The sequence below is a fragment of the Chinchilla lanigera genome, unplaced genomic scaffold (assembly GCF_000276665.1).
Source record: "Chinchilla lanigera isolate Chin_1 unplaced genomic scaffold, ChiLan1.0 scaffold00004, whole genome shotgun sequence".
NCBI lineage: Eukaryota > Metazoa > Chordata > Mammalia > Rodentia > Chinchillidae > Chinchilla > Chinchilla lanigera.
The window spans coordinates 29,440,390-29,457,835 of record NW_004955405.1 but is presented as its reverse complement, the minus strand read 5'-3'; positions in this window follow the sequence as shown (position 1 = coordinate 29,457,835).

Sequence of the window (17,446 nt, the reverse complement as noted above, 5' to 3'; positions counted from 1 at the left end):
GGTGAATTCAACAGACAACAGCCTCTTGGTGTTTCTACTCTATAAGCAACCGATGACTGAACACATTGAAAAATAAGTATGTACCCGGATGTGCTCATTGGCAAACACACAACTGAACACGTTAGAAAATAAGTGTGTGCAATAATACCAGGAGATAGTGATTCCAATGAAGACCAAGTGATGAAAAACAAGCTAGGGAAAGAACAGAGACCAGTGTTTCAGCAGAAACTCTCAGAAATGAAGGCATTTGAAGGGCTTCTCTGAGGAAGTCTCAGAGTCAACATAAAAGGGTGATAGGGCATTTGGGCTACGAGGCACAAGGAAGGCTTTTCTGCATATCGTTAAGGTTATTAGCCCTACACACTAGAACATCTCATTGTTAACTCAATGCTTACTACCTGTTTCACCCTCCGAATATTGTTCTTTCTTGTTAAAAATCTATTTGTGATGTAAGTTCAGTATTGTATAGGGAAGAATTGGGGTTTTTAAATAACTTTTATTTTCACATCTAGGAAAACAGGCAAAATTCAAACAAATATTTTTCTTCTTCATTTAATAAAGATTGTGGAAATTCCAGTGTGCTCTGATACAACATTTGATGTTTTATTTTTCCAAGCATTTGCTAATAATTCATTCTCTGACAGAACACAAGATGTTTCTTCTTTATTTTTCCCCCATAGTTTTTGGTAATGGGATACTTAGACAAATGTCTTGCTGTCCAATAAAATAAACTCTGTTTGGAGTTCAGAATCAATGGTGAAAATACTATCTAGCTTGTATTTATAAACACCCAACTTAAAACAAGTCACTTATAAAAGTAGACAGAGTCCCTGCTATGGTTGAAATGTATCCTCCACATGTCAAGTTCAGGAATTTCATCCCCAAATTCATATGTTAATGGTAGTTGGAGATGAGACCTTTGCCCTTATAAATGGATCAACCCATGGGTGGTTGAATGGATTAATGTGCTATCTTGAGAATGGTCTTGTTATAAAGGAGCGCTCTCTTCTCACACATGCTTTTTCTTGCTGTTGATGCCCCCACCATCTTCTGATGCAGGAAGAAGACATAGACGAGGTGCTACCAGTTTCACCCTCCCTGCAACACCATGCTTCCCAGTTTCCAAAACTGTGAGCAATGTAAATACCTCTTCTTTATAAATTACCCAGTCTTGGGTATTTTTCTTACAGTAACAGGAAACAGACAAACTCAACCCCAAATTTTATCCTTCAATCAGGCCTCCTCTACCTGTTCTCACTAATTTTGCTGCTCTTCCTTTCTCTAGATCGTTGACTCTGAATTCAGTACTCTTCCCATTGACCACGTTGAGGAACATACAAAGTAACAACACATTGATTCATAGGTTCCACAGAACTTCAATTTCTTGTGAAAAGTAAATTAATAGAGAAGCTCTGAATTTCTTCCTGGATCCAGTTTTCAAGGGGGTTCCTGTGAATCCAGCAATGACAGTTGGTAACAATGAATGGATATCAAGCTTGGACAGAGGGATCCACAGACTGAAGACAAGGTTTAAAAACAAGGAATTTCAACCCCAATAGACAGAAGTCAGAGTTAAAGTAGATATCAGAGACACCACATACCTAAGTAGGTCAGTGTAAAAAAGCCCTTTACTTTTGTTCATTTAATATCCATTCCCTTCTTATTATTGGTGCCTTGTTCTTCCCTTAAGAAGCCATCCTTTCTCCCTGTAATTTCTCAGAATGAACAAGACAGAAATGCTCCCCTGGCCATCAAGGATGACCGAATTACCAGAGCTAGTCATTCCAGAACATTTTATCGGCCTTTCTCAGAATGGGCATCTGATCCGGAACAGTCCAACGCAGCGTAATGACAGAGTGTGGCTGGCCCAAGGACAAAGGAATGTTCTCCTTTCTCAGGATACTAAGATGGTGAGGCATGAGTCTGAGGCGGCCAGCATCTGTTTTGTAGAAAAAGAATCCAGTGGGATGGGAAGCAAGTTAAAAGAGGTCAAGAAGGAGAGATCTGGTTCTCTAATGCTGCCTGATCCTTGGATCCAGTTAGGTCTGAAGCCAGTTTTACTCCTGGCTTTCTCAGTCCTATGTGCCCATAATTCCTTCCAATTTGATCTGGGTTTGTATTGCTTAGCCCTGAAGCATGTTTGATTAGACAGTACAGGAAAACCACAGAACTGGTAGGCAGGAAATGACTCAAAGCAGAATGGAGCAAAAAATCCCGAGAGATAAAGGCTTAGGATTCACATGGAGACAGTGATGGAGATGAAGCTTAGATACCAGCCTAAGCTTGATCCCATGGTAAGGCCCAGCTGCCCTCTGGCCTCTCGACTATTTTTTACATGTCTCTGGGGTCACAGATATCCAGGGCCTACCTAAAGCTTGACATAAAATCTATGGAGGTGCATATAATCTAGTCCTGGCTGGAATAAGAAGAGAAAAATTAGGATTATTAGCAAGTTCTTCTCTGTTATTCCCTCCCTAAAGCTGTATTATCAGTGAAGAGCTACTTATGACATGCGACCATCAACAAAGCATTTCATGTTTTCTGAGAGTATTTTCTCATTCCACTTCTATGAGATAGCATTAATAGATATTTTCCCTGTATCATAATTCAGGTCATAGGCAGCATAATACATGTTAATATAACTCAAATTGCAATGTATGTTAGTATAATACAAATAAGAGCCTGTTACTTAGCTGTTATAGTGCCCAGCTTTATGGAAGTGACACTTAGCTCACCCACTGACTCAAGCTAAGAGAATACAGAAATGTAGAATAGTATTTCAGAGGCCATTTGCTAAACCATATTCCATCATCTTGAGAAAAACTGTAAGTAATCAGTTTGTTTAGAGTTTGTTTGTTTACAAATAGTGCTAAGGTTAGAAAACAGCCAATACTATAAAGACATGTAGCAAAATTGTCTGAGTTAAGGTCTATAAATAAATGAAGCTAAGAGCATTTATCAAACTCCTAGAAGCTTGAGTGATAATTACCATAATTCCCATTTTATAGATGAAAATGTTGAGGTTCTTGAAAATGGAGTCTTTCACTTATGGTCATATAGCTAGTGAGTGTCACAGCAAAGACAAACTCAAGTCCTGGAGGCAAAGCATGACTTTTCTCCATAGGCAAACTCAGGCATGCTAAGTGTAGAAGGCAGTCGCGTGCTATAACAGAGCTTCTCAGACTTTAACATGAATATGAACCCCAGAGGATCATGTCAAATTATAGATTCCTGTTCCGTGGGTCTAGGCTGTGGCTTGGGATCCTGCATTCCTACAGGATCACAAGAGTTGCTGCTGTTGAGAGTTTGGAGACCAAATTCTGAAGTAGCAAGATACAAGGACTGAAATAAAATAATTATACCTTAAGCCCAAGTTCTTACCTCCTCCTCCCATTCTTTATTTTTGGCTGTTTATTTCTTTATTTTTCTCTTTTCTTGAAAAAATTATAGCATGCTCAATGCACTGTTCATCTAGCATTTTTAAGCTATGTACTCTATTTTTAAATTTCACTTTTAATAGTATGTGTTTGCAGTACTCATTGATTACATTTGTCATGGGAAGTTGGTACAAGTACGTGACATATCTTAATTCCTTTTCTGTCCGCTTCCCTTCCCTTTACCCTGCCTCTTGGTCTCCTTCCATTTCCCAAAAGATCTACCTTCCTGTTTCCTGTGATCCAGCTTTCATTTTGCTCTTTAATTCATTTATACTTTGGGTTTTTCATATAAGAGAAAGCATATGATATTTAAGCTTGTGTGTCTGATTCATTTCACTAACTATTATGGTCTTAATGTAATCTTAGGTCAAATGTTACTTTTCATTAGTTAATAAAAAAGAAATGTAGCTTTTGAAATCTGTAGAAATTTAATGTTGAAAGAAAACTTCGTCCCCTCCTGCCTTTATTCTCTCCCTTTGATACTGCTATTTCTCATCCCTTTCATTCTTTAGTTCCCTCCCTCTCTTTTTCACTCACTTTTTTGGTTTTATTTTTAAGTTTTCTTAACACAGATAATACCTACTTTATAACACTTTACAAAAAATATTTAAAGTTCTCTATTATCACTTTACACACTATTTATTCCCCTTATATGAATGGAGTCCTATAATTCATTTTAATTCTCTTGGCCTTTTAGCTAGAGAGCACTATAATTCAGGAGTCATCAAAGCTGGAAAAGACAGTATGATGTTATTATACCTGAGTTAGACTCCCTGGGCTAGTAATGTGGGTTGACAAGTAGATTCAACAGGGGCTTGATACCTAACCTTTTGCAACTCCAAGTTCCCCCTTCTGTGAAGTGAGATGCTAACAGTGTGACTACTTAGATTATTTATGAGAATTTAATTGAGAAAAAGGATAGTCGATGTAAAAGCCTTAACATAGCACTTTGAACAATGTCAGTTCTATCTTAATTAAAGATTCTAATTTCCCCATGGGGCTGGGCAGCTATCTAGGTAATTTGAAGTGACCCAGTTCCCTGTCCCTCTACTGTTTGGCCGACCGCAGCAATCTCTCTGAACCACTCAGTCACACACACCATGGCACCAGGTTCCCAGTAGTTGTTCTCTAGGTTAGATCCAACTGTGCTCTTTTATAGATCCATTATAACCTCCACTGACCTCACACCTTCATTTGACTCTTGGCTAGCTTTGCCATGTCATCTATTATCCAAACTGAGGTGCTTCTGAGAGTAAAGGGGAAGTATTCATAATCTCAAGGTGCTAATTAGACTAAATTGTAATTGATCCAGGCAGATTAGGACATACAAGCTCCCTTTCCAAGTCTCCCTCGTTCTTTATAGACTGTGCTCTTCACCATGGAAGACGGATTTGCAGTACCAGCACAAATAGAGAGCAAATTCTCCCTTTGTTCATCTTTTTGGCTCTATTTAGCCATCTGCTTTACTCAGTTTACCAGTTCAGATATTCTCTTCCCAAACACCCTCACAGACACACCCAGGGTAATGTTGCAGCAGCCATCCAGGCACTGAAAATCAAGTTGACAGATAAAATCAGCTATCACCCGTGCAGACTAAGTAGTGACTCCTTGCGCTTTGTGTTACTGACAGTGAGGATGTGTAGATGGCCTGACCGCTTGGTTTAATGATTACTGAAAGGTTTGGATCAACACACAGTAGCCCAGTTTGGTCCCTCTAGCTCAGTCTGAACTTAAGTCTCAGCAAAATGTGCTGAGGCAGTGAGCTTTTTGAATCTTGTTCCTAGAAACCAGGAAATGGTAGATAGTGACTTTGTGTCTCTTGGGAAATTCTCCTAGTGGCCTTGATAAAAAGTTTACCTGCCAAATTATAATATTTCAGAGGAAAAATAAAAAGCTATCTTTACGTACATCAGAGCAGTAGCAAGGTGAAAAAAGACCATTTGGCAACGTTTGTGGGATGAAAACAACACAGGTGAGAGAGGTCAGGAGAAGGATGTGTGAAAAAGCAACACTAATACTAACAATGATACTAACTTGGAAGCTAGATCTAGTGTAAAACATGCTAGAAAGACCAGTGAAGCTGCAAAAATGAAAACTCCAACAAGAAAAAATAGAGCCACAGCAGATGTTTTATGTGATAGGGTAGAACCTGACCAAGACAGCAGAACAAGTGGGAGACAGATGCCCTCAGAAATAGCTATCATTATTGAGCACCCGGCTTGCATAGAATACTGCTCAGACAACAAGGGAGTAATGAAGGGGTCAGGTTTCACGAAAGCAGAGAAATAACCATGAGCGTGGACCGTGTAGGCACTTATGCTCTTCCTAACAGGTGGATATTTGGAACTCAACAAAGCTGGAAACTGACCCAAAGATGTGAAAAAATGAGTGTCACCTTTGTGAAGAGTGGCATTGATCTGCATCTCTGTCCACTCTGTACCACTGGCAGTGCCAGGCTCTGTAAGTTATGCAGGGAATAGGTAGACAATGGCTCAGGAAGTGGTGAAAGTCCAGCATTTCCAGGCAGTCCTCCTCCTGCCTCTGGCATATTATGAAAATGTCTTCCTCTCTTACTTGAATGATTCCTTTATTCCAGGGAGTATTTTTTTTTAGCTAGAAGCAGATACTTCTCTAGCCTTACATTAGAAAGAACAACTCAGATGATCCCATGTTCAGGTGGCAGGAATAAAGACCATGGGCAAAAGTGACAGAGGACTGTTTTATTTTGACATAATTGTGAAAAAGCTGTAAGAAATGTCACTTTGAACAGCTCTAGGGAAGGAAGACAATATGAGGTTTCTCAACAAACTGGTTTCATGACGGGTAGGAGCAATGAGGATAACTGAAGTAAAATCAATGATGAATTCACTCTTGTTGCAATTTAGTTTTTGACTAGGAAAGTTCCAGTAGGCAGTGAGGAAATCAGTCGGGAGCCTGGGAAAGCTGTTATCAATTATCTAGACAGGCAGACTCATATAGGACAACCCATTATCCCAGATTCATATAGGACAATCCATTCATCCAGGTTTTCCTGGAACTTTGCCTGTTCAGGCATTGAATATCTTATATTCCAGAAATCTCAATCCTGGGCACACTGGAGGGGTTGGTCACCCTAGTTTATAATCCAGACACTGAAAATACTACCATGTTGTTCCTACATCTTGCTAGGAAATCTATATAAAGTCATCAATATTAAGGGTTAGGTGAAATTATGTGTATATTATGGTTTTCCAGAGAAACAAAGCCAATAGAATTATGGGAATTGGCTTACATGATAGCGGAGTCTGAAAATTTTGATGCCTGATCGTTTGCCTATGAGCTGAAGAAATGGGAAGCTGGCAGAATACTTCAGCCTGACTCCTCTGGTTTGAGAACCACAGAAGTTGATGGTGTAACTTCTGGTCAGGAGCTAAAGGCCTGAAAATGAGGGTAGCCACTGGTGTAAATCCCAGAGTTCAGACAACCTAGTGTTCTAATGGCTAAGGGGAAGAGCAATTGGACATCCAAGCTCAGAACAGGAAAGCGAGTCTGTCATAGTTAAATGTTATGTCAGGTTGAGAGAAGAGGCCCCACTGATGAGCTTAGCATAATTCTGGGTGAGACTGAATGGATTTATAGAAAGTGGAAGAACTCCTTTGGTGTGAGTGGCACCAACAGGCTTGTAGCCTGAATGGCATAGAAAAGGGAAAGAAGGAAGGCTCCCTTGTTTCTTCTGAGAAGATCCGGTCTTCACCTTCACCTTGTAGGCCCATTTCCTGGCTTTTAGCACTCTCCAGCCTTCTAGCATGGACCACTCAGCCTTTCACCACAGAAACTTCTGGCCTTCTGTTCTCTTTCACACCTGATTCTGCAGGCAGCCATTACAAGCCTACCTTGTATATTTTATATTGAATCTGTCTCTCCAGGGAGCACTGCCTGATATAGATTTATTACCTGGAATGGCTCTAGGGAAACAGAATTGTAAAAATGAAATTCTTTACTGACTTTAATGGTTCCTGGAGTTGGTTCTCTAATTTCATGAGATCTAAATATGCCATAGTCTCTCCTTTTGATAATTAGTACTGATAGTCCATGGTGTGAATTGTTTAAAAGAATACACACTGTAGATCCATTTGGTTATCTTAATTCACCATTTGTGAGGTACCAGGAATTTAGTGACTCTATATATATGATACTTTTGAATATTGTTTGGAGAGTGGAAAATATGATGATCTGGCTGGTTGTTCTTAGCATCTGTAGACAAACTAGTGAAAAATTCAAATTTTTACCTGCAAACACATAACGAATCTAAAAGTTTCTGTGCATCCTGAAAAAGGATCTTTTCTCCTTTGGCCACAGGACTGAGAGTGTAGAAATCTGAACACAGGCCCTCAGAATTCAATTGGTTGAAATACAGCATAAGTTTAACAACCATCAGTGCTCACTAGAGACAGATTTGATATAAGACACACACACACACACACACACACACACACACACACATGAATTTTTAAGGTAGGGTTACAATGGCCATGTGCAGAGTCAGGTGTGGAGGAGTGCAAAAGGACTACCTGTGTGCCTGGAGCTCACTGTAGAGTCCTGTTCGGTCATCTCAGAAAGCTGAAGGATCTGTGGTAGAAGCCAAGAGACAGACATCCAAGGAGAGGCAAAGACTAGAGTTCCTCCAAAGAGACAGCAGCAAGCCTTCCTTCTTCCTTCCCCTTTTTATTCCATTTGGCTACAAGCCTATTGGTTGGTGCCACCCGCACCCAGGGTGGGTCTTCTATCTTCAGTAAATCCCTACAGCCATAACCAGAACTTTGCTAAACCAATCAGTTGGGCATTTCTTACTCAAACTGACACAACAATGAACTATCATAGAGTTCCTCTTTTGTTGTAGTTTATACCTAGATGATCTAAAGCCTCAGGTACTCATAGGTGAGGCTTTTGATCAGGGATGGAATGAATCATGGGGGTGTTGTAGCTAACTGTGATGTTAGGAGGTGGGGTCTGGTTGGAAGAAGTGTGTGATCCGAGTGTGGCCCAGAAAGATCATAGCTCCCTCCCTGGCTCCCTTCTCTCTGTGCTTCCTGGTTGCCATGACAAGAACAGCTTTCCCCCTGCTGTACCCCTGTGCCATGCCACCTTGCTGGCAACCAGTGATCTACAGACTGAACTCCGAGCCAAAACAAACCTCTCCTCAAGTTGTCAGTATTGGGCATAATGTCCCACTGGAATGAAAGTGACTGAGACCCTTGTTTATGTTTTTGTTCTACAGGACACTCAACAACTTTGGTGATGACCAGATGCTCTCTGGTTGGTAAAGAACATTGGATTTACCCACTGTATTGATCCAAGTGTTAATCTCTGCAAAATACCCTCCCAGACACACCAGAAAGAGCGATTTACCAGTTCTCTGGATGTCTCTGAGACCAATCCGATTGACTTAGATAATGAACCATCACTATGTGGTTCAAACACAGATCTTCTCTTTCTTTCGGCATTTCCCTGAGTTTCTGGATCATCCCCATAGGAGCTTGTCCTCTCTTTGGCTTTCGGTAACCTTCCTGTAGAATGTTTCTTCTCCCCCTCCACACCTTGTAATTATTTTCATTTCTAATTTTAGAAACTGACTCACTCTAGGACTATCACGTCCTAAAGTCATTGTTTGCTGCTGTGTGAGAAGACTCTCTCGGGTCTCTAACAGGGGCTGTGAGGCTGAGAGATTTCGAAGGTGTCATTCTCGCTATAACTCACCAGTGGCCACCTATTTCCACCAGGAGAAAAGTGTAAAGAGTGGTGTCGATTTCAGGACTGTGGGGTCACTGGTGCTGAGAGAACAAACACTGACTGAGTTTTTCTGGGTAGGAGGTGGAGGTAGGAGGCTGGCATATTCCAATTTTCAGAGCCCTTGGAAAATGTGTTTGGCCTTGCCTTGGCCAGTCTTTGTTTGAATCATAGTTTATGAAAAGATATTAAATCATAGTTATGTGTTACTTCCTGAATAATTGTGAGGAACTGTGGCAATGCCATAAAATCATTTCTAAAATCCTTAACTGGAGAATATTTTCAAACAGTTTTAAAACCAGGTTAAATAATTCACTAAAAAAAAGCCACTTAGGTGAGATACATCACTTCTATTACCTGAAAATATTTCTGATAAAGTTTTAGTTTTGTGCAAATTTGCTAGTGCAAGATAGTCAAGTCCTAAGGTCTTTAGAAAGGAAAATAATTAGAACATTTATAACTTGGGATTTCTTTTATAGAAAGAATCCTTTTCATTAAGTTGATTTTCAGTGGAGAGAAAAATGCACTGCTTTGTTTTGTTATAAGCTGAATCATAGTTTAAAATGTTATTAAATTATAGTGTGAAATTAATTCAGTTAAAATGCATAGTGTTTGGGCCAGGGATATAGTGCAGTGGCACAACACCTGCCTGGCAAGCCCACGGTCCTTGATTCCCTGTATCAAAAAATAAAATAAAATAAAACACATACAGTATTTATTACTAAATGCAGCCAATCCAAAGATATTGGATTAGGACTATCTAACACCAAAATGTATTAGTATGACAAAATAGTTCACTATTATTAATGTTTCTTAGCTAATCACACTTTAAATATTGGAACAGTAAGAATCTTAATAACTGAAAAGCTTTTTGGATATGTAGTTAATTCAAATCATCAGAATAGTTAAATCTTGAAAGCAGTCTGTATGCCCATCAACAAATAGATGGAATAAAATGTGGTATTTACACACAGTAGAGAACTATTCTGCCATAAGGAACGATAAACTGAAGTCATTCATAAGAAAATGGATGCACCTTGAGCTCATAATGTTAAGTGAAATAAACAAGGCACAGCCTTAAATATCACATGGCTTCTTTTATATGAGAAACCCAGGGTACAAATAAAGAGCAAAATAAAAGATACTAGGAATAGAGAGATAGATCATTCTCAAAGGGGAGGGATCAAGAGAGGGAGGAAGGGGAGAGAGAGGGAAGCAATAAAGGATGAAAAACAGGATTAGGATATGCTGTGTATGTGTACCAACTTCACAAAAGAAATCCAAACAGTGTGTACTGCAAATATGCACCAAGAAAAAAGGAATGTAGAGAGAGGATGAAGGAGGGATAGGTGGGAAGGAGGATGTAAAAAGGAATTAAGATGTGTTGGTATGTGTGCTAACTCTGCAAAAGGAATGTTACATTATGTACTAATACACACACATACTAATAAACCCACATGTACTAATACACACATGTGCTAACGAACACACATGTACTAATAAACACACATGTACTAATAAACTAATGTTTAAAAAGATCATCAGCCATTGTAACAGAAATCCCTTAAATTTACATTTTAAATTTTAGTAGCCCATGTAAGAGTATATATATATATATATATATCTCACATACACACACACACACACACACACACACCCCTCATAATTAATGGCCATTTATTATTGTTAACAGTATTATTATTGCCCTGATGACTTTTCAGATTTAGATCCCTGTTCTCATTTTTAGCCAGAGCAGATACACTAATTTTCTATTTGTCTATGGAAAAGAAGTGTTTCTGAACACTAAAGAAAGTGTCTTAATATGATTCATTAAAATTGGATGGTCTACATACTCAAAAGTGAAATAAATCAAACATACATGTGCAAGCACAGCATTGTGTCACTAGTGTAAAACTTGAAAGAGTTAATTTAAACTCGGAGGTATGATAGACACTGTGAAATGATAGGAAACCACTGAAGAGTAAAGGGCTTCTGGGATGTGGGAAAATAGAAGGGAACGAAGGAGAAATTTTGTATGTATGTATATACAGGATAGATAACATGGTTGTTCTTCTGTCTTCTATTTCTATGCTGAAAGAAACTGTCAATGAGTCTTTGGTTGACCAGTATTGCATGTCTATATCTGTTTTCATGAGAAGCCACTTTGAAGATATCAATATGTAATACAACCACCATTGTTAATTCCCTACCACTTTGTTTGTAACTCTGTATTGTCTGTATTGTGCTTCTGAGATGTTGTAAAATGTTGTATGTCTGTTAATGTTTCCCTCCTTTTATCTTTAAAATAAAAACAAAAATTGGATGGTCTAGAAAGTAAATTAAACCTTCATGTACTAATATAAATACACTGAAATTTTTAATGACTTCCCCAAGGAAACAATATATTTAGTTCATGGTCTTCATGTGCTTATACTGTTTCAGGGGCTGCAATTAGAACCTAGCAAGAGCTGGAGAAGAGACTGTTTCAACCCATGGCCCCCTCCTAGAAATGCCTAAATTATGAAAGAGTAGACATTGAATTGTGTGAGTGTCTTTGTAAGAATACTACCAAGGGGGCCTGTGAGATAGCTCAGGCTGTAGTGCCTGCCTGGCAAGTACAAAGTCCTGAGTTTGATTCCTGGTACCAAAAAACAGAGAATATTACTAATTCTCTCTCTCTCTGTCTCTCCCACTCTCTCTCTTTCCCTCTTCCACTTCCTTCCATCCCTCCCTCTCCTTTCTTTTTTTTCTTTTCTTTTCTTTTCTTTACTTTTCTTTCTTTTCTTTTCTTTCTTTTCTCTTCTTTTTCTGAGATAGCATCACACTGTATTGCCCAAACTGGCCTTCAGCTCCTGAGTGTAAATGATTCTACCATTTCACCCTCCTAAGTAGCTAGAACTATAGGCTTGTTCCACCACTGCCTGGCTGCTAGTAGATTTATTTAAAAATGAGGTACACATTGTGCTAAAGACAGCTTAAATTTAGATGTGGTGGAGAAACTGGCTAAGGGTAAGGTCAGAGAATGTTGGCAGAGAAAATATTCATTCTTGTGGCTTAGTAAAGTAGAGCAAGTCTTTTGAAACCAGGCTTTTGACAAATTTTTCATAGTATGAAACAGATTTCTCTTTCAAAAAACACTGACAAAGAGTTTACCGGCTATTTTTTTCCAAACATACTGTGAAGCATGTCCCGATCTTCCAAATTTCTGCACATAAAAGTGAGGACAAGGGAGGATCTTATTCATCCTGGCCTGGGGATGGCCACCCCTAGTCGCAGTACCCCTTAAGCAAAACCTGCTGCTTGCCTCTGCCTCTCTTCCCTTGTTATCTCTGGAAACTTGCTTTTTCTCATTTCTCTTATTCTCTCTCTTTTCATGTCTCTAAATATCATTCTTTCTCTAGTCACAAGCCAATTCCTTCATCCCATGTTTCGATCCCCCTCCAGGCCACAGTAATTTCTCCTTTCCTGACTCCTCAGATTACCAAATGCCTTTGCCAAAATGTTGGGCTCATGGAAATTCTAGCTCATAGTACTGTCAAGTTGTATTTTATGTTTAAGTCCAGTTCCTTCAGCTAGATCCCAAACTTTTGAGACCCAGAAAGAAAGCAAATATCACTTTCTAATTTCCAACAGTTACTTACCAGGGTTCAACAAACCTATGGTATTTCTAATTGCACTACATATTTCTGTTATCTCAGTTGAATATATTTCCTTCATTACTCTTGCTCAGCCATGCCAACATTATCAGCCATTCCTTGGATAGGACAGAAAAGAAAAAAAGAAGTAGCATTCACAGCCAACTTGTCCATCTGTGGAAGGAAAAATATGAAAGAATGCTATCAAGTCTACTAAAGAACAAAAAATGAACTAGTAGATTAAATTCAATCTAAAGTTTGTTCATAGTTCATACAGGAAAAATAAAGACAGTTACATTTCCAAAATGCTGACAATGGATATCAGCCAATAGATCTCCAAAACTACCTGGAGAAGCTACCTAATGGGCAATATAAATTTCAACTCTAAAAAGTGTCCACTTGAAACTTGGCTGTGTGGAAATGATTTCAATTCCTAAAAATGCCTTTCCTAATTAATTTAAGCATTGCTGAGGTTTGAAATGGTTGTCAGACTTTGCATGTGATATCAGTCATGTTGTTGAATGTAATCTGTAAGATTTTTACATTGTGTAGTCAAATAATACTTTTAATAACAATAAGACTTTTCCAACAAAGAATAAAGTCCCACAGAGAGTGAAAAGGCCAAAGAAGAAGAAATCACCAGCTCCAGGCAGTCTGACTGAGTCTAACATTTTCATTGAAAATGTATATCAGACACACATTCTGAAACATGTGAAAACATGTTTGCTCATACTCTGATTTTCTGATTTAATGAAAGCAGCATGAGCTGCCTTGGGGTAGAATATTTTAAATTCAATCTTCTTTCTCTACTTTCTGGGTATGAGAGCTTGGACAAGATAAGTAATACATTTAAATCTTATTTTGCTCTTCTACAAAGAAAGTATGTTTATATATAACAATAGTAAAAGGAGCTTTTGAAAGTCACATGAGGAAAAGTTGTAAGTGCTTAGTGATGAAAAGTTGCAGGTGTTTTTTTAAAATGGTGCGTTCATGCCTCAGTTTTCTCAGACAAGACTGGAGTGACTGGGCTGTGATGAAACAAAAATGATTAAAATCTGCAATGTGATGTGACTAAGGAATAATAATCAATCCATGAACTAGTCGGAGAAGCTGGGCTTCTCTCTATATGTCTTCAAGTTGACTAACAGCAGCACTGTCTTTGAAAACTGGCCACAGCTTGCAGAAATTCCTTATGGCACAAACAGGGAGCAAGCTGAGGGGCGGCCATGGCCTGCCTGAGTTTACAGGGTGGAAAGCAATGAACCCCACTGGGCAGCGGTGGGACAGAGTCACCCCAGAACCAGGACCTCTCGCTAACACATGCCTGAGCAGTTCTGTAGTCAGGGCTCGTCCTAAAGTGGTGGACAGAACAGAGAAATTTCTAGAATCTTTGAAAGATGACCCCTTGCCACATTTACCTATTCTGTGGCACTCATGTGAGCCACCTCTGTCTTGTTGAGCCCAGGTCATGTGAACCTAAAACCTGCTCTCTTAACGCGAAAGCCAAACACGTTAGCTACCTTTACATGGATACCATGGGAGGTAGGCCGTAGATCTGGACTGGAGGCAGATCAATGTGTGAAGAGAAGGGCAGTGTGGGCAGAATACCCTGTGTGATTTCATCAGCCTGGTATGCTGCCTAAACACCATGAAATCTGCTTTCAGACACTGCTGGGTGAGAACATCTGGTGATAAGAACGGCTGAATGTGCCACTGGGCTGTGTGCCCCCTAGACAGGGTGGGTTTTCTATTTCCAGGTCCTGGAGCTGCTCTCCACAGATGAACTAGATAAGTGCCAGACACAGAAGCACAGGTGCAAGATCAACTGGTCTGTGTCTGGGGTAAAATTTTCCTCCTTAAAAAAAAAAAAAAGATGCAGGAAAACAACAGCTTCCTATGATCTCATTCTGCTTAAAATTCCTGAATGTGTCTTTTATTTCCTTTCTGGTCCAAGAATTTTTTTTACTTTGAGACTAAATTCAGCTCCTTTAAAAGGGACACAGGTATCAGCTTCATGCAGAAGTGATGATTTTTCTCTAGGAGATTCTGCACTATAAAGCCAAAGAATCTGATCTCATTGATCCCCACTAACTGTCTGATTCAGTGTTTCACCAGATGGTCAACTTTTTCCCAGAAAGTACTTCATAGACTTTTTGCATTAGAACCGTTGAATTATGTTTAATGAATTCAGTCATTCATTCTCAGAACTACTTACTCCATGTCTACTATGTGACAGACATTGCTTTAGACATTGATTTATGGACCTTTCCCAACACCTTCTGAATTAGCATCTTTGCGGATAGATATCTTCGTCTGCCTTGTGCTGTTAGGAAAGAACACTCAAGACTGAAATTTATGAAGAGCAGAAATTTCTTCTCATAGTTGCGAAGGCTGGAAAGTCCAGGTTCCATTGTCTGGTGAATGATGCTTTCTGCTACCAATATGGCACTTCGATGTAGCATCCTCTAGATGGGAAAAATTTGTATGCTCACACAGAAAAGAGCAGAAGAGTGAACCCAGTCTCGGATGTGTCTGCTTTTCTTATACTACAGATTGAACCCAGCGCCTCTTGGAAGCAGGGCACATAACCCTACCACTGAGTCCCAGCCCCAATCCTTTTTATTCTGTTTTTTTATACTGGGTCTCAATAAGTGGCTTAGGTTCACCTTGAACATTTGGTCCTCTTACCTCAGCACCTTCCTGCCTCCCCCAAAGCCCTGCAGTAGGGCACTAGCCCTTCATGAGTGTGGAATCTCATCACCTCATCACCTGCCAGAGGACCTGCCTTCCAACACCAACACCTTGGTGATTAGGCATCAATGTGAATTTTGGAGAATATATCACATTCAAATCATAGAAGTGAGCCAAAGAATTCTTATTTTAACAAGTTCCTTGATAATTTTATCACCTCCATAGTTTGCAGACCACTGGCCTATATTACAAGCTCTCCAAATACAGAGTGTGGGCTTTTAAATAAAAATTTGGTTCTAGCCCCTGAGAAAGAACTTTGCCTGATGGTGTTAATGTGCAGCTGGCTACTGAGTTAATAAATAAATTTCTAAACTCAGTGCCTGGAGTGAGTTAGGAAGATTAAACTCAACATTTATTGTTTTTCATCTTTTCACACTTCCTAGTTTGCTGGTCTTGAGCTTAGCTGCTTAGATACCTGTCAGTCAAGAATCTTCTGGTTTCTGAAGCTGGCTCTGGATGTGAGCTCTAATTGGACAGAATAAGGATTCAAGTAGAAAGTTGTCACTTTTGTTTCCCAATACCCTATTCTTTCTTCTTTTAGTAATGCCATCTGATGTCCCTTGAGAGAATTTTCCTCTACTCATGGAAATCCTGTTTGATGAGACTGTCAGTCAAAGTATGAGTATTATAGGAAGAAGAGTTCCCCAAAGATGTCTATACCCTAATCCCTGGGAACTGTGAATATGCCACATTACATAGCAAGAGAGACTTTGCAGGTATAATTAAGGCTATGGAACTTCAGGCAGATTATTTTAGATTTTCTGGTAGAGGCAATAGGCTCACAGGAATCCTTAAAAGAAGATAACATTTAGTAGTTAGAGTCAAAGTGATGCAGTTTTTTCTCCTGGAAAAGGCAGAGAGACTAAAAGTGTGAGAGGAAGTCAACCTATCACTGCTGGAGAGAGCCACATGCAAAATATGAGAAAGGACATTGGCAAGTTCTAGGAGCAATTACAGTCTCTTGGCTGACAGTCAGAAAGGCAAAGGTGACCTCAGTCTTACAGCTACTAGGAATTGAATTTGGCCAGTGATTTAAATCAATTTGCAAGATGATTCTTTCCCCAGAGACTCCACTAAGGAACCCAGACTTGCTGACACCTTGATTTAAGCATTATGAGATCCTAGGCAGAGGAACTAGTCGAGTCTATCCAGCCTTCTGACTCACAGAAACTCTATAGTAATAAATTTAGGTTATTTTCAACTAAAAGGTTAGTAGCAGTTTATTGCAGCAACAACAGAAAAATAGTACAGTGAGGAGCTGGCCAGGCAGAGCCTTTGTTCCGGGAACTGGAAGACTGTGCTATGTGACTACGGTGATTAAGAAATTTTGAGGATGTCCCATGCCAAATAGTCCCTGTCCTTTCTAAATCCTAGTTATTCATCTTTTGTTTGCTTATCTTTTAGCTTTCTGATTGTTGTTTCAGTTCACTGGCATCAGGTCCTTTTCCCTCTAACCACATAACCCTACCTGGTACAAGGTGGATAGGGGAGCCCTTTGAACTCAGAGGTAGTGGTACAGTGACACTTCATACATTGACAAATGTTTCCCAAACAGCTAAGCAAGGCTGTGACCTGCCAGTCTGGTTGTAACTTCCCTGAGCCAATGCTTTCAGCTGAAGATATTTGTGACTAGGCTCAGTTTTGGCCATGCACATTCTTTCCAGCTTAACTTCATATTCAGTCAGAGAGCTTCTCCAAGAATAGCTTGAAGGGCAGGAGGAACTCTTCCTCCACTATACTGATTTTTACAGCGTGACTTTTTTGGGATGCATTCATGTGCCAATTATTGGGTTATAAGTTTCTTTCATAGGATATTCTTGAAGCCCATTTTTGTTCATAATTTTAAAAATCAAAGAG